The sequence below is a fragment of the Podarcis liolepis genome, assembly GCF_965112155.1.
Source record: "Podarcis liolepis genome assembly, chromosome: W".
NCBI classification, from domain to species: Eukaryota; Metazoa; Chordata; class Lepidosauria; order Squamata; family Lacertidae; genus Podarcis; species Podarcis liolepis.
In genome coordinates, this window is record NC_139568.1 from 18,010,056 (window position 1) to 18,028,738 (window position 18,683).

The following is an 18,683-nucleotide window of genomic DNA, read 5'->3' on the forward strand; positions in this document are numbered from 1 at the left end:
TTGGAAAATTCCACTCCACCTTTAGTTGCAGACATGGAACTGTTGCATGCCCTATACAGGTTTATCAAGACAACCAGTCCTGTTTGGCTTTGCTAGCTTCAGAGAGTTGTAAGCAAAGAACAAAGTGCTTGCAGATAAAATTACATTGTGCATGGGGGTGTGTTTGGAAAGGACTCATTCAGGTGTCCTACATGCCCGGAAACGGAATTCCTGCAGATCTGTTGTCTAAAGTTCTTAACAGAGAACAACTTCAGGTATATGTACAGCGGTTGCAGTTGGGTTGAAATACTGCGCCATAGGTTACATGGAAAGGGGGAGGATGTTGGAAAATTCCATTCCACCTTTAGTTGCAGACATGGAACTGTTGCATGTCACATGTCTGTTTACATACCAGCACAGCCTGCTAGGAACTTCCGTTGTGTATAGCTTTTGCTTCTCTTTGTCTCTCGGAGAAAACAAAGAGAGAGACATGTTTCTTTGTCCTGATTTATGATTAATAAATCCGTAGTTGTAGTATGCTTCCACAAGCCTCACGTCTATTCTGTGTGCGCAGTTCGCTCTGCTGATATAGTGTGCCCTGGCTTTGAAGCCTGGGTCACTGATTTACGTTGGAGCAGAGGCCAATGGGTCTTCGCAGTGGGACAGCTGGTAGCAGACGACTCAGCTGGGGCTAGCCAGCTGGCCTTGAGACCCTCCGCATGCCGACACAACACACATCCTCCCTGACTGCCGCTCATGTGAGCTAGGGATGATGGGACTTGCAGTCACAAAACAGCTGGAGGGCCAAATTATCAGGCATGGCCCAACTTGGCCCTCCAGCTGTTTGGGGACTACAATTCCCATAATTCCTGACTCCTGGTCCTGTGAGCTAGCGATGATGGGAATTGTAGTCCCAAAACAGCTGGAGGGCCGAGTTTGGCCATCACTGCAGTAGGAGAACACTTCCCTCTCCCAGGCCATTTAATGCAGGATCTCCAAGCAGCTGTCTTATGACAAAAGGATTTCAAAAATAGACTTGAAAGAGAAGTGGCTGAATTGCAACTTATCACTCAACTGAAAATGATGGTGTGATGGCCTGGGATTCCGATTCAGAGGATGAACCGGAGGAATCCCAGCCTGCACAGGAGTCCCCACCTCCAGGGCCAGCTGAACTGGGGCAGGGCCTTGATTCTGACGCACCTACACCTGTGCCAGATCCTCAGCAGCAGGCACCAGGTGAATCCATTCTGGCTCCAGAGGTGGTTGAGGACTCAGTGCCTACAGGTGAGTCTCCCCCTGGGCCCACTAACCCTTCAGCCTCTCCTGAACTGCAGAGGCTCAGGGCAGAGAGGCGAAGGGAACTGGTTTCTCCCAGGAGGAGTGCTCGCCTTAAGGCCAGGAGAGGCGGGTCTCCTGGGGGCTGGGACCGCCCCTGGCCTCAGAGAAGATAAAGGCCAGTCAGCCCGGTCCCAGGTTGCGGAAGCAACGTTGTTGTTGAGTACCTGCTCTTACCTGGACCCAGACCTGACCTTCCAGTGTTCCTGTTCCCCGCCCGGCTTCCTGCTTCTGACCTTCCAGCGTTCCTGTTCCCGCCCGGCTTCCTGCTTCGGACCTCGCCTCGCTCCTTGTGAACTGTTTCCAGGCTAGTGACTCAGGACTGAACTTTGACTACGATAACGGTGACCTTCCCCCCGGGACCAGCACAGATGGAGAGAGTTCATCTGAATAGAGATATTGGATTCTTGACTCATTACAGATGCTATTTTGAGTCATCTGCATACTCTCCCTTGCTTTTTCCTGTCAGACTAATTGCAGTCGTTAACAGTCATGAAGATTTATGATTCCACCGTCCAGCCGTTTCTTCTGCGCACACTCTGAGGAAAACGACCTAGGTAGGAAAAATTGCAGACGCAGCAGTCTGCCTTCGTGTGAGAGCAGAGGGAGTGATGCAGTCCAGAGACAGCTTCTTCTATCTATAAGCGTTTAATTACACGCAATAAATCACCATCCAAACTCTCAGACATCCTCTCCGTGCTCGACGCACGCTCAGTCTAAAACTGAAACCAACTCACGGAACAAAGACTGTGACGACAGCACAGCACAGCTTTGTGTAGACGCTCCTCCCCCCGGATACAGAACACAAGAAGGTTAACCCTATAACCGCCATACTCTACAAGTCGTCCACAGGTTGACCATACCCATTAAGTCCTACTACCCTTTGGAGAAAAATTTGGCCACCCTGAATGTGATCTCTGGATCCTTGTCCTCTAACAGGGATTTTAAGCATTGAGGTTCATACCCACTGTTGGGATACTGCCAGGGAGATATAGTCCATCATGGCCCCAAGCCGGCTGTCGGACGATCCATCGACCTCCCGTAGACAGGCAATATCAGCAATTAGCGACACGAAGCCTCAGAAATAGATTGCCACATTCCAGGGCTCGTGCACACTCTTTATCAGCAGAAGCACAGCCAGAAAGTTGCACAGCAGGAGTGCATATTTACAGACTTTATTCAGTGTTGATCAGAACAAAGAGAGACATGACTGTTCTGCGTCAGAGTCTCCGACCGACTGAGAAATCGAAAGGAACAGCAAAACATAAACATCCTGTGAACAGGAAATACGCAGACTCTGTGACTCACAAAGCCTGCTCCCTTTTAAGGTGGAACGGAAATATCCTAACATCCTCCCCCTTTCCATGTAACCTGTAGTACCTGTGGTTCAACCCAATTGCAACCTTTGTACATAAACCTTAAGTTGTTCTCTGTTAACAACCTTAGACAACAGATCCGCAGGAATTTCATTTCCTGGCATGTAGGACACGTGAATAAGTCCTTTTTGAATACACTCCCTTGCACGATGTAGCTTAATCTGCAAGTACTTGGTTCTTTGTTTGCAACTCTCTGAGTTCAGCAAAGCCAAACACGATCTATTGTCTTGATGCACTTGTACAGGACATTTCACAGACACTCTGATGTCCTTAAACAGTTGCAACAACCATTCACAATTCATGAGTGAAAATGACAGAGCATTGAGTTCTGCTTCACAGGAACTTAGGCTCACTGTTGTCTGCTTCTTGCACAACCAGTCAAACAGGCAGTGGTTGTACATGTAGCATACTCCAGAAGTGCTTGTACCATCCGTGGTGTCACTTCCAAAACTTGCATCAGCAAAGATTTCAAGACCTCCAGTCTTTTGACTGCTGAACCTCAGCCTGTAGTGCATAGTCCCTTTCAAATAGCGGGCTATGCGCTTCAGAGCTTTCCAATCCTGAACCGTAGGATTGTTGGCATGTCTGCCAAGCAGATTACAGCTTACAGCTATGTCAGGTCTTGTTTTTTAAAAAATAATTTTTTTATTGGTTTTACAACATTTTTTAAACAATACAAACAAATAAAAAGACATACAAACATGTATAATTTCATAACCTTTTTTTCATAACCCTCACTTCTCGGACTCCCCCATACCTCCCCTTTCTGCATCCCAATTTCCAAAATTCTTTCAGCAGCTTCTAAATAGTTTTATCAAATATATGTCCTCTTAGTCTTTCCTTCAACTTAATCTTATGTCACTGTAATCCCCTTTTCTTTCTCAACACCTCGACATTTTAGCATTCATCAATTTTATAATAGTTCTTAAGATAAATTTTAAATTTCTTCCAATCCTCTTCCACCGTCTCTTTCCTCTGATCCCGGATTCTGCCAGTCATCTCAGCCAGTGTCATGTAGTCCATCACTTTCATCTGCCATTCTTCCAGGGTGGGTAGATCTTGTGTCTTCCAATACTTTGCGATAAGTATTCTTGCTGCTGTCGTAGCATACATAAAGAAAGTTCTATCTTTCTTTAACACCAATTGGCCGACAATGCCCAAGAGAAATGCCTCTGGTTTCTTAGGGAAGGTACATTTAAGTACTTTTTTCATTTCATTATATATCATCTCCCAGAAGGCCTTAATCTTTGGGCACGTCCACCAAAGGTGATAGAAAGTACCTTCAGTTTCTTTGCATTTCCAACACTTATTATCAGGCAAATGGTAAATCTTTGCTAGCTTGACTGGGGTCGTGTACCACCTGTAGATCATTTTCATAATATTTTCCTTTAAGGCATTGCATGCCGTAAATTTTATCCCGGTGTTCCACAACCATTCCCAGTCAGCAAACATAATGTTATGACCAATGTCCTGTGCCCACTTAATCATAGCTGATTTAACTATTTCATCTTGTGTATTCCATTTCAGCAGCAAATTATACATTCTTGACAAATTCTTAGTATTGGGTTCTAACAGTTCAGTTTCTAATTTTGATTTCTCCACCTGGAAGCCAATTTTCCTGTCTTGTTTATACACCTCCATTATTTGATAATAATGGAGCCAATCTCGTACTTTGGGTTTCAATTTCTCATGACATTCACTTTTTTGGAGATCGGTTCTAATTTTTCCTGTGTCTCTTCAGCAATATTTCTGGCGTCCTCTGCAATTTTGCGTGTTGCAGAGTTTTCTTCAATCAGCTTATTTATAGATTCTGTATTAGATGTCACACTTTTCGTATTCAAGTCCAACCTTGCTGTTAATTCTGTTAATTTTTGTGAATTCTCTGTACTCTGCTTTGTCAAAGCTTCTAAAGATTGATTTATCTTGAGTAACGCCTGTGTCATTGAATCCATGGAAACAGCTGTCACTTTTTCTTGCCCAGCTGCTCCTGTCGGTGTTAGGCTTGATATTGAACCTCTTTTCTTTTGTTGTTGTTTCACTTTAGCTCTAATTGTTATCTCATCTGCTGGGCCACTCATGTCCCAAGGACATTCTCACAGGAGCAGTTTCCTGGTGGAAAATCCCACTGTCTTACTCCGTTGCTCTGCGACTGTTACTTCTCAACCCTCTAGAGGGAGCAAACCACAATGTCCAAGTGAAGGAAACAAAGAACAAAGAACAAAGAAACCAGGAAACTTCAGTATAAATGTTGCAACACTTTTTCTATGTAGTTTCTCTGTCAACACAGTCCAATACGTTGTAGCAGCAAAGCCCTAAAACTTTGTGTCAAGTAGAACATCAGCTATGTAGCCTTGCAACAAGTTTCTAAAATCAGTTCACTATCCTGGTGTCTTATTTTGGCAGTCCGTCTCAGGGGGTTAAGACAGCGAAAAACTTTTCTCTTTCAATAAATCATGCAGGTTGATAACGTTACTTTTTCTCCCCTCTGCCCCTGCTTGCTAGAGAGGAGGTTCGTGTCCAATGCCAGGTTTAAACAGTCCTACAATTATTTTCGTTCAGATGCAGCTTTAAATTTTCGTTGCTTTATCTGTCATGCAGTCGGGGGAAGGCAGACTTCCTTAATTTTAACCTTTCCCGTTTCCGGCCAAATTTCAAATTTAAATTTTAGAGTTCCAGATAGTCATTCAGTCCTACTCACGGGTTTTTCGATCCAATTTCAATTTACAGGAAGGAATCGGCGCTCTCCGTTCATGGTGATGCGGCTTCGCTCCGCGGGCTGGGTTGCGACTCTCAGCACCGCGGTCTCCCGATGCCATTCCGGAGCCTTTAAAAAGGCTCTTTCGCAGTAAGGGGGGCGCTTCTGGTGCCCACCGAGTCTCCTTGTTCACAGGCTTCCGCGCCTGTGATTTTAGGGGTCCCCCACTTGCCGTAGCGGGTCAGACGCGAACTCGCGAAGCAGTCCTCCTCCGGAGCTCGGAGAGAGGACCGCCATTAAACGCTGGCGCCGACCGGAAGTCCTGCTATGTCAGGTCTTGAGCATCTAGCAATGAAATTCAGCTTGCCTAGAATGCACCTGTACAGCGTTGTGTCAGAAAACGCTTCAGCAGTACTGTCTACCTGGTAACCTGTCACCATTGGTGTGTCTGCTGAGTTTGCATCAACCAAATTCAACCTGGTTAACACATCAGCAATTTTCTGTGTTTGGTGTACCAGAAAATTACCTGCTTGGTCCCTCTCCACCTGCAGAGAAAGATAGTTGGATACCTCACCAAGATCCTTCATGTCAAAGTGCTCCTTCAGCTGAGCTAGGGTGCTTTGATAAAAAGCCTGATTCTTCCAAAACATCAGAAGATCATCAACAAAACATAAACAATACAGTCTGTTTTGCCCCTCTTCCTTGACAAACACACATGGATCAGCTTTGCCCTGGTGAAAACCTAGAGAAAGCAATGTCTCAGTGAGTTTTGAGTTCCAACACCTGGCACTCTGCTTGAGACCATATAAGGATTTCCGCAGTTTACAGACCATTCCCTTCTGTATCTGCATCCCATCAGGTGGAAGCATGTACAGCTCCTCCCCCAAAATCCCGTACAAAAAAGCTGTATTAGGCATCAGCAATCTAGTTGAAAGATACATGAGAATAAGAGATGTTTAAGAAAAAGATGAAATTTGGTGCAATATTATGTTTAAATTAAGTAATTAAGTATTTGATAAAAATATTTAAAGTCGGAGACATAATATTTGAATATTACAAAGTAAGAATTGAAATAAGGTAATAAATTGCTGCTTATAATTTTATAATTGGGAACGCAGGAAAGGGAGATGTGAGGAAGTCCAAAAGGTTACGGAAATATGATTTATGGACAGTTGTCTTCATTGTATTTTTTCTATTCTATGCTTATCTTTTTTCTTTTTTTTTCTTTTTTCTGTTCTTCTTTGTTTGTTATATTTTGGTGATGGTATTTTATATGTTTGGTGATCTTTTGTTTAAAAATTCTCAATAAATATCTTTTTTTTAAAAAAAAAAAGCTGTATTAATGTCATGGTGGGAAACATGCAGTTTCTCCTCCGCAGCGATCTTGAGCATCAGCCGAATGCTCTCATATTTGACTGTGGGTGAGTAGGTCTCGTGGTAATCCTGTCCTGGTACCTGTGAAAAACCTCTGGCAACCAATCTGGCTTTGTGTCTGACAACCTTGCCATTCTGGTCTGTCTTGGCCTTGAAGACCCATTTGCTGCCAACCAGTCTCATTCCTGGGACTACTGGTACCAGTTCCCAAGTTTGGTTCCTGTTCAAGGAATCAACTTCAGCCTTCATGGCATTAAGCCAAGGCTCAGCATCTTTAGAGGTTAACTCCTGAAGCTCTTTGAAGCTTGAAGGTTCCCACACCTTCTCTGAGCTACTAAGAACAGCAGTTGCTGTCTTAGCAAACTCATCAGCATATCTCTTTGGAGGTCTGCCCTTCGTGGCCCTCTCAGATCTGCGTACCAGACGCAAGTCTTCTGGATTCATCTCCTCTTTCTTAGGAGAAAAGTGGCCAATGGTGAACAGCGGTTCTTCCAGTTCATTGTCAGACGCATCAGATGGTCTGACTGAGGCCTTTGCGCTCTTGTAGTCTGCTGTGTCATCACTGTCACTGACACCAGCAGCAGCGCCGCCCACTGAACTGGAATCCGAACTCTGATCATCATCATCATCATCATCATCATCCTCAGCAGCCTCCTCAGCTTTAGCTGCTTGCTTGACATCACCTTCATCCTCCTCTGGGTAACTCTGGAAAATTCCCACATTCCCCCCCCCCACTTAGGATTGTACTCAACACTCCTTGTGAACTTAATGGACTTAGAGTCAGTCATCCATACCCTGTATGCACCTTTTTCGTACCCCATGAACAAACCATGTGCCCCACGCTTCCCAAGCTTGTTGCTTTGTGGGGTGTGTACCCACATGTCAGAACCAAAGATTCTCATGTGCTTGATGTTGGGCTTCTTGCCAAACATCTTCTCATAGGGGGTACAACCAATAGGTGATGACAATCTGCGATTAAAAGTGTAAGCAAAATTGCACAGAGCTTCCCCCCAAAACTTATCAGGGAGATTGGCATCATGCAACAAGGTTTTCATTCCTTGCAGCAACGTTTGATTTGCTCGCTCCGCAAGCCCATTCATCCATGGCGATCTGGGCGTTGACATGTCATGCTGGATTCCCTTCTCAGTCAGGAAAGCTTCAAACTGCTGAGAAGTGAACTCCCCGCCCCGATCAGTAAACAGACAGCCAATACGTTTACCGTGAACATTCTCCAACCAAACACAGAATGCCTTAAACTTCGGAAACGCTTGTGATTTCTGCTCAAGCATAAACACATGAATGTACCTGGAAAAAGAATCGATTAGAACCATGAAGTACCTTGCTCCCCCCAAAGAGGGCGCAAGTGGACCAACCAGGTCTGCGTGCACTAGCTGGTAGGGTTTGGAAGCCTGCCTGCTAGACTCCTTGCCTTTTGGAGCAACCTTCACCTTGTTCTCTGCACAAGATACACATTTCATGTGAAATTTACAGGGTTTGATGGTCAAACCTTCAACCACCTCCGGCATCTTGGCCAGTGCCTTCCAAGAGAGGTGACAAAACCTTCGATGTGCATCGTGAATGCAACCTGCATGAAGAACTTTGTTAGTTTGTGCAACACAACAAGAATCAGCATTAGACACAACAGCACTATTGTCGTCATAAGTTATATGGAACAAACCATCCATAAACTTTGCATGCAAATAGTCCTCTTTGCCTTTTCTAATGACACAGACGCTCCTCTTAAAGGAAATCTGAAAACCACACCCAGTAAGCTGTGGGACACTGAGCAAGTTGCTTGCAGCTCCCGGAACATAAAGTACACCTTTGATGGTAGTGTGCAGACTTGCCAGTTTCACAGTCACTTCTCCTGCGATTTGCAACGTCCTTCCGTCAGCCAGGTGGATCTCTCCATCTTGAGGTGTGAAGGAGATAAATAGGTGGCGATCCTTCACGACGTGGCGGGTACAGCCTGAATCCACAATAAAGCTGCCTTTGGCTTTCGGAGCAGTCTTTACAGCAAGCAAACCCTTGTTTTCCACTGGCGTGGGCTTTTGCAGCTTGCCCCCCTGCTGCTCCTGGCCATCAGACTTGCCTTTAGCCTTTGGTGAGGCTGTGCCAGCAAACAAATCCTTGTTTTCCACTGGCATGGGCTTTTGCAGCTTGCCCCCCTGCTTCTGGTCAGCAGACGTGCCTTTAGCCTTTGGTGAAGCTGTGCCAGCAAACAAGACCATGTTTTCCACTGGCGTGGGCTCTTCACCCTCCCTCTGCTTCTGGCCATCTGCAGGCGTCTGCATCTGTTTACCTTTGCCTTTCCGGCCTCTGCAAAGGCGATGACCTTCGTTCCCACGAGAAACAGAGCTCTCAGCTGCCGACTCCTTGGCTCCCCCTGGAGGCTGGAATGCTGCCTGGGATGACATGACGGTCAGCTCCCCCTGCAGCCTGCAACCGGTGCCCTCAGCATCCCTGCATTCACTCGCATTCTGGGAAACAGCCAGGACCTCCGATGCAGCCAAACTCTGGGCTGGGATGACTGGCTGGTGAGCTCTTTTCAAAGCATTCCACATCTTACGTGCAGTGGTGTTGCCAGCAAGCGTCTGGATTTCCTCCAGAGAGACGGATAAGACTATTACGTCAATGGCCTTCGAATTCTGGCCTTTCCATTTCTCTGTCAGAGGGGCCTCAGACACAGTATGCCACACCCCAAACTGACGCAGCAAACTTTCACACCATTTTGCCCAGGTTTTATAATTTTGCCCATTTAACTCCACAGCTTGGAAAAGCTCCACAGGAAAAGCTCAATTTCCAGCTTTTTGCTTTAGCCGCGAGTCTTATTAACTTCAGAGACTCCTTATCTCAGCAGCCATAAATCTTGAACTCTCTGGCGCAGCTCCCAGAGCCATTAAGCCTTCTCTTTCGCTTTTCCACATACCTTTGCAGTCTGTCGCAGTCTTACTCTCCTGTAGGTGCTGTGAATCTGGGCCCGAAACCTGTTGTTGGGATACTGCCAGGGACATATAGTCCATCATGGCCCCAAGCCGGCTGTCGGACGATCCATCGACCTCCCGTAGACAGGCAATATCAGCAATTAGCGACACGAAGCCTCAGAAATAGATTGCCACATTCCAGGGCTCGTGCACACTCTTTATCAGCAGAAGCACAGCCAGAAAGTTGCACAGCAGGAGAGCATATTTACAGACTTTATTCAGTGTTGATCAGAACAAAGAGAGACATGACTGTTCTGCGTCAGAGTCTGAGAAATCGAAAGGAACAGCAAAACATAAACATCCTGTGAACAGGAAATACGCAGACTCTGTGACTCACAAAGCCTGCTCCCTTTTAAGGTGGAACGGAAATATCCTAACACCCACTTGGAAAGCTTCTACCCAAAACAAACTGAGTTGGTCTCTAAGGTGCTACTGGACATTTTTTTTTAAAAAAAAAAATTATTTCGACTGCGTCACACCAACACGGCTACCTACCTGAATCTAGGTTAAATGAAGGGTCTGCCAAAACCACTATATGAAACTGTTCAGGGATAAAGGCTGAGAATGCAAAACATACAGTGAGGGGGGAAAGTATTTGATCCCCTGTTAAATTTGCCCATTTGTCCTCTGGCGAAGAAATGACCAGTCCAGAATTTTAATGGTAGGTTTATTGTAGCTGTGAGAGACAGAATAAAAACAGGACAACCCCCAGAAACCCAGATGACAAAAGACAGAGATTGATGTGCATTATAATGAATGAAATAAGTATTTGATCCCCTATCAACCAGCCAGATATCAGGCTACCTGGTATCGTCACTGTATGTAACGAGCTGAGATTAGAAGCACCTGCTGTAAGGGAGAGGTGTTACCTGTAATCCCAGCTCTTTACAGTACCTGTACAAAAGACACCTGTCGACAGAAGCAATCAATCCAGCAGATTCCAAAGTAGCCACCATGACCAAGACCAAAGAGCTGTCCAAGGATGTCGAGGACAAGATTGTAGACCCGCACAAGGCTGGACTGGGCTACAAGGCTATTGTCAAGCAGCTTGGTGAGAAGGTGACAACAGTTGGTGCGATAATTCGCAAATGGGAGAAACACAAAATAACTGTCAACCTCCCTTTGTCTGGGGCTCCATGCAAGATCTCATCTCGTGGAGTTGCAATGATCAGGAGAACCGTGATGAAGCAGCCCAAAACTACACAGGGGGGAACTTGTCAATGATCTCAGGGCAGCTGGTCACCATGAAAATGGTTGGTAACACACTACGCCGTGAAGGACTGAGATCTTGCAGAGCCCGCAAGGTCCCCTTGCTCAAGACAGCACATGTACAGGCTCATCTACAGTTTGCCAGTGCACATCTGAGTGACCTAGAGGAGAAAGGGGTGAAAGTATTGTGGTCAGGTGAGACCAAAATCGAGCTCTTTGGCATCAACTCAACTCGCCATGTTTGGAGGAGGAGGAATGCTGACTATGATCCCAATAACACCATCCCCACCGTCAAACATGGAGGGGGGCATATTATGCTTTGGGCGTGCTTTTCTGCTAAGGGGACAGGACACCTTCACCGCATTGAAGGGATGATGGATGGGACCATCTATCGTCAAATCTTGGGTGAGCACCCAGCCAGATGAGCGGGGTAGAAATAAATTAGTAGTAGTAGTAGTAGTAGTAGTAGTAGTAGTAGTAGTAGTAGTAATGGCTCCTGGTTTCATAGGGAAAGATGCTTCTACAGCAGCTGATCAAAATAAATTACGTTTCTACAATTGACACTAAGGATTCTGCAAACAAAACAAGGCAGCCGGCCTCCTTGTCCCTGATTTCGGTCCTCACTCGAACTCAGCACTGCGGAATGAAGGGAAGAAGGAAGAAGGAAAAGCATTTCTCCTCTCCATGACAACTGTTCTGTGATGGCAACAATCCCCCCAAGGCTGCACCAAAAACAATCACCTCAAAGTATTTAAATGATAAATGCTGGTTGCAACACTCAATCCAGTTACTCTAAACCATCACCTACAGCTGTCAGCTTGCCCTGAATTAATTCCCTACTGTAACTGTTCACAAACGTCTTGCCTGATTCTAGCTAGACACAGAATTGTGTCTCTTTTTGGACAGTACACACTCTGGAGAAGTTTAAAAGTGTAGTGATCAGGTGCGATTGCTATGAGGAATTATAACAAATATAGAGTAAGCCATCTGTGTCAGCAATGAAAGCATTGCGTTGACTGGGTTTAAACTATTTTGATATGATTCTTGATCAATCCACACCTCTGCATCCCTGTTCCATTTCTCTTTCTTGACAAGTCACGTACACTGCCAGTTTCTTCGCCAGGCAGGCTCCTGGGTCATCAAAGACAGTGGGCAGTTTCTTTGAAGTAGCCTTTCTGATATGTTAATCCCAGGATGTTAATCTTAGGGCCAGGAAACAGATCTCACATAAAGGTGATAATGATCGCTGTCCTCCTGGCCATCCTCCTTATCATGTATATTGCTTGTTTATGACCTCAGGGGTTGCCAAATGTACTCCTTTGTAGTTCTTTTCTTTGTTTACCCCAGAAATATGTGTGCTTAATTAGTTTTGGTAGTTTAACTTTGTTCCCACGTGGGGTTTGTTGAAATGCTCAGAAGAAATCTGATTGGTTCTTTCGAACACTCTGTAAAAAGTTCTTTTGTGAATAAAATGACCTGGGCCAGGGGCTGGGGAGACACGGAGAGAGATTATTATACGCACCCTTCCCAGAGTCTTGCTGATTCAAGCCTCTGTGTGTATTCTTATTAATCAGAGTTCAATCCTTCCTTTACTTTGGGAACGCCTCAAGTGGTGCCCCGTGTGAGGCAAACTTAAAAAGGAAAGTATGTGAGGCTAAGCTAAAAAGAAACGTGTGAGGCAAACCTAAAAGGGAACCAGTTACAGATAGGTAGCCGTGTTGGTCTGCCATAGTCAAAATAAAAAAATTCCTTCCAGTAGCACCTTAAAGACCAACTAAGTTAGTTCTTGGTATGAGCTTTCGTGTGCATGCACACTTCTTCAGATACACTGAAACATAAGTTGCCAGATCCTTCTATATAGTGAGAAGGTGGGGAGGGGTATTACTCAGAAGGGTGGTGGGAATGGGAGATTGGCAGATAGCTGAGATGAGCCTGTTTACGACTCTTAACGACTGTAATAGGTATTACAGGAAAAGGCAAGGGGTGAGAAGGTGAGAAAGGGAACCGTGTGAGGCTTGGGGGGGGGAACCTCAGCGTGTGAGGCAAAGCTAAAAGGAAACCTCAGCAAAAGGAAACCCCCAGGATTGGACTCCCCTCAGAGCTAGCAACCTGCTGTCCCTCGGTCGCGGTGGATCATCTCCTGCAAAACAATTCCCGGACTTAGGATCTCATTCGCTCGGAATGAGCCCCAAAGACGCGCGTCTATTTTTTTTATTACTTTTTTATAAATATTTATTAGGATTTTACAAATTATAACAGACATATCAATACACACAAACACAAACAAAAATACAATAAAAAAGAAGAACAAGTATAGTTTCAAAACCTTATTTTCTTAAAACTTATTTCACCGACCTCCTCATACCTCCCCTTTCTGCATTCCCATTTCAAAAGTTTAGTTCAGCAAATCCTCACCCTTAATTTTGTCTAATTATCATCCTTACTTTTCTTTCACTTAATCTTTACAGCTGTACTCCATTTGATTTTGAAAACCACATCATTCTAAGACTCATGAATTTTACAATATTTCTTAAGATAATTCTTAAATTTCTTCCAATCTTCTTCCGCCATCTCTTTTCCCTGGTCTTGGATTCTGCCAGTCATTTCTGCTAGTCCCATGTAGTCTATCACCTTCATCTGCCATTCTTCCAAGGTGGGTAGATCTTGTGTCTTCCAATACTTTGCGATGAGTATTCTTGCTGCTGTTGTAGCATACATAAAGAATGTTCTGTCTTTCTTTTGCACCAATTGGCCGACAATGCCCAGGAGAAAGGCCTCTGGTTTCTTAGGGAAGGTATATTTAAATACCTTTTTCATTTCATTATATATCATTTCCCAGAAAGCCTTAATCCTTGGGCACGTCCACCAAAGGTGAAAAAAAGTACCTTCAATTTCCTTACATTTCCAACATTTATTGTCAGACAAGTGGTAAATTTTTGCAAGCTTGACTGGGGTCATGTACCACCTATAGATCATTTTCATAATATTTTCCTTTAAGGCATTACATGTCGTAAATTTCATTCCGGTGTTCCACAACTGTTCCCAGTCAGCAAACTATGACCAATATCTTGTGCCCACTTTATTGGGTTCTATCAGTTCTGTTTCTAATTTTGATTTTTCCACCTGGAAGCCAATTTTCCTGTCCAACTTAAAAACCTCCATTATTTGATAATAATGGAGCCAATCTCGCACTTTGTCCTTTAACTTCTCAAAACTCTGCAATTTCATTTTATCCCCCTCTTGTTCCAAAATTTCCCAATATTTCGGCCATTTGGCCTCCATATTGAGTTTTCTCACAGCCTTAGCTTCCATTGGCGACAACCACCTCGGGGTTTTATTTCTTTATATCTAATCCAGACATTATATAAAGCTTTCCTAACAATATGATTTTTAAAAGCTTTATGGGCCTTAACCTTGTCATACCATAAATATGCATGCCACCCAAAAATATTGTTAAAACCTTCCAGATCCAAAACGTCTGTGTTCTCAAGAAGCAGCCAGTCTTTCAACCAGCAGAAAGCTGCTGATTCATAGTAGAGTTTAAAATCTGGCAGGGCAAATCCCCCTCTTTCTTTTACATCAGTTAAAATCTTAAATTTTATTCTGGGTTTCTTGCCCTGCCAGACAAATTTCGAAATATCTTTCTGCCACTTCTTGAAACAATCCATCTTGTCCACAATTTGCAATGTTTGAAATAAAAACAACATTCTGGGCAATACATTCATTTTGATCACAGCAATACGGCCTAACAGTGAAAGCTTCAAATTTGACCATATTTCTAAATCCTTTTTTACTTCCGTCCAGCATTTCTCATAATTGTCTTTAAATAAGTTCACATTTTTAGCTGTCATGTTAATACCCAAGTACTTCACTTTTTTAACCACAGTTAAACCTGTTTCATTCTGGAACCTCTCCCTTTCAGTAGCTGTTAAATTTTTGTCTAATACCTTAGTTTTTAATTTATTCAGTTTAAATCCTGCGACTTGAGCAAATTCTTGAATTAATTCTAAGACTCTTTTGGTACTAGTGTCTGGCTCTTGTAATGTAAGTACCAAGTCATCTGCAAATGCTCTCAATTTGTACTGTTTAACTCCGACCTGTACCCCTTTAACCAACTGGTCCCTTCTAATCATGTTTAACAGGACCTCCAGGACCGATATAAAAAGCAATGGGGAAATTGGGCACCCCTGTTGTGTCCCTTTTTCTATTTTAAATTCTTCCGTAACCACATTATTTACAATTAACTTAGCCTTTTCTTCAGAATATATTGCACCCATACCATTCTCAAATCCTTGGCCTACCCCCATCCCATGTAGATTCTTCTTCATAAAACTCCAAGAAATGTTGTCAAAAGCTTTCTCTGCATCCACAAATATCAATACTGCTTTAGTGTTTATATTCACTTCTAGTTTTTCCATAATATCTATTATATTCCTCACATTGTCTGACAAATGTCTTCCTGGGAGAAAGCCTGCTTGGTCCTTATGAATCTCTTCCATCAATACTTTCTTCAGCCTTTTAGCCAAAATGTCAGCAAAGATTTTGTAATCCACACTGAGTAACAATATAGGGCGGTAGTTCTTGAGCTGAGTCTTTTCAGTCTCTATTTTCGGTATGAGTGTAATATAAGCTTCTTTCCACGATTCTGGTGCCCTTTTCCCCTCTAGAATTTCATTGCAGACTTCCTTCAAAGGTTTTAGTAACCACTCCTTCAAAGCCTTATAGTATCTGGAGGTCAGCCCATCCGGTCCCAGAGATTTGCCCAGTTGCATGTTTTGGATGGCACCTTCTATCTCCTGTTCAGTTATTTTCTGGTTCAAAACTATTTTACTTTGATGAGAAATTTTTTGTAATCCATGTTTCTTAAGAAACTCGTCTATGTCCTTTTCTTTCTGCGGCCCTTGTGAATATAATTGTCTGAAATATCTCTGGAAGCAGTTTCTAATTTCATTTGGATTGTAGATGTTCTTTCCTTCCACTTCTAAATTTGTAACCGTATTTAATTTTTGTCTTTTCTTGATTTGCCAGGCCAATAATTTACCACATTTGTCTGCTGATTCAAATGTCCTTTGTCTCATTTATTTAATTTTCCATTCTATTTCTTGATTCATTAATTCCATATATTGTGTCTAGTATAACTTAATTTCTCTCAAAATCTCTTGGGACTTTGGTTTAGATCTTAATTTCTTTTCCCCTTCTTTTATCTTTTCCAAAATCTTATCTTTTTTCTCACTTTGGATTCTCTTCTTTATTGCATTTTGTTGTATCAAGAATCCTCGCATGACCGCTTTACTTGCATCCCAGATTACTCTTTTTTCAACATTGGTCTTTAAATTTATTTCGAAGTAGTCTCTCAAAGTCTTTTGGGCCTTTTTGTATACCTCTTCATCTCTAAATAAGGTATCATTCATCCTCCATCTGAAGGAACCAGCTGTTATTAACTTCATCTCCATCTTTACAGCATTGTGGTCGGAGCACGTTTTTGGGCAGATTTCCACTTTCTTTATCTTTGGTGCCATCCCACTAGTAACCCATATTTGGTCAATTCTAGTCCATGTCATCATAGCTTCAGAAAAGAAAGTTCCCTCTCTCTCGAGAGGGTTCTTTGTTCTCCAAATGTCAATCAAGTCCATGTTATCAGTCATTTCAAAAAAAGTCTTTGGTAATCTTCCATCTTTAGAAACTACCTGTCTTTGCGCCTTGTCCATATTTGTAGATACTACTCCATTCATGTCTCCCATCAAGATTAAGTTATAATCCAAATAGTCCAGTAAAATCTCATGCAACTTCTTAAAAAAATCAGATTTCCCTCCATTTGGTGCGTAAATTCCTGCAATCAAAATTTTTTTCTCCTTGAACTTGAATTTCAATTGCCAGAAATCTTCCTTGTTCATCTTTAAACATCAATTTTGGTAGCAAATTTTCTTTTGCATAAATCACAACTCCTCTTTTTTTGACTTTGTCAGATGAAATAAATTCTTGTCCTAATCTTTTGTTAATAAGTAGTTTTCTATGTAGCCTCATCACATGTGTTTCTTGTAAGCAGATCAAGTCCAATTGTTCTTTTTTCAGTATGTGAAACACATTTTTCCTCTTCCGGGGAAGGTTCAAACCATTACAATTCCAACTTAGAAGTTGCAGAGCCATATTGCAGTTATTTACTTCCCCCCCCTACTGCTCCGAGTAGTTGTTCGTCATCAGTCGGTAGTTTCAGTCCAAATGATAAATTCACTATATCCAATATTTATTTTACTGATGGGGTTGGTTCCACTCCAACCACTTCTTTCTGAAGATTTTCTTCGTTATCTCTCAAAAACTTGTCTTTGTCACTCACTGTTTTTATTCTTATTTTCCTTCCTTTATACTTAAAGGATAGGCCTTGAGGGAATTCCCACCTGAAGAGTATTTTGTTCTTTCTTAGTAGAACCACCAAATCTTTGTAGTAAGTTCTTACGTCCAGAATATGCTTCGGTATATCCTTGAAGATCTCCACAAAAGATTCTTCAATTTCCAAGGTTCTTTGGTAATGCAAATTCAGTATTTTATCTCTTTCCTCTTTTGATCTTAAAGTTATCAAACAGTCTCTTGGCCTCTTTCTATTCTGTCTTGTGCCGAGTCTAAATGCGGTCACTATCTTAAATTCTTCCTTCTCTAACTCCTGTTTCCAAAAGTCCGAAAATTCTTTCGTGAGAAAGTCCATCAAATTATCCTTCTCACTTTCAGGTACCGCTCTAATTCTCAAATTTCTCTCTTTTCTTTGCAGTTCAAGCATAGACAAAGTCAGCTCATGATCTTCTAATTTTTTACACACTGGTGGTATCTTTTCCTGGGTATCAATTGCAATACCCTTAGCTTCCTCTGCAATCTTTCGAGTTGTGGTCGATTCTTCTAAAAGTTTTTCAATAGACTGTGTATTTGAATTCACCTTCTTACCCAATTCATTGATGCTTTTTATATTCAAATCAATTTTTGCTGAAATCTCAGCCACTTGTTTGTTAGTGTCAGCCCCGTTTTTTCAGAAATTCCAGAGATTCATTTATTTTGCAAAGTGCTTGTGCCACTGCATCAGATGACATGACTTTTGATTTTGTCTGCACAGCTGCAGCTGCTACAGTGCTTGATATTGAAGCTCTTCGCTTGTGTGAAGCGTTAGTCTTATATTGTTTACCAGACCTGGTAGTTCTGTCATCTGCCATAACACTCTCACACACAGCCAAGGTCGTTCTCACGCATGTAACTTTGTTTTGCAAAGGAAATTTCCAGTGGCTTAGCTACTAAAGTCTTAAATGTTACTGTTACAACCGAATCCTCTAGGGGGAGAAATATCCAACTTCACTTTACAGTTTTGGCAACAAAATGTCTCTTTTAAAAGTCCCCAATGTCTCAAAGAAGGCTACTGTCACAATTCCCAAAGTTATTCCAGGCTCAAAACAGTCCAACAATTCTGTATCTTTCAGAGAGTTAAAGTATCACTTCAAAAAGAATTCCCTTAGCAAGTTGACAGTCCTCTGAACAGCTTCCCTGTCAAGGCAGTCCGTTCCCAGGGTTTGAGGCAGCGGGTAAATTTTTCAAAGTTCCTTTTCAGGCAGGTAGATAAAATCCTTCTTCCCCCTCTGCTCCTGCCTGCAAGAGGGGGGAATGTTGTTTTAATGTTAATTTTACTTAATTTCAGGAATAATCCTTCTCAAGTTACAACTTTGCGCTCTCTTTGCTTTAATCTTTCTACAGTCC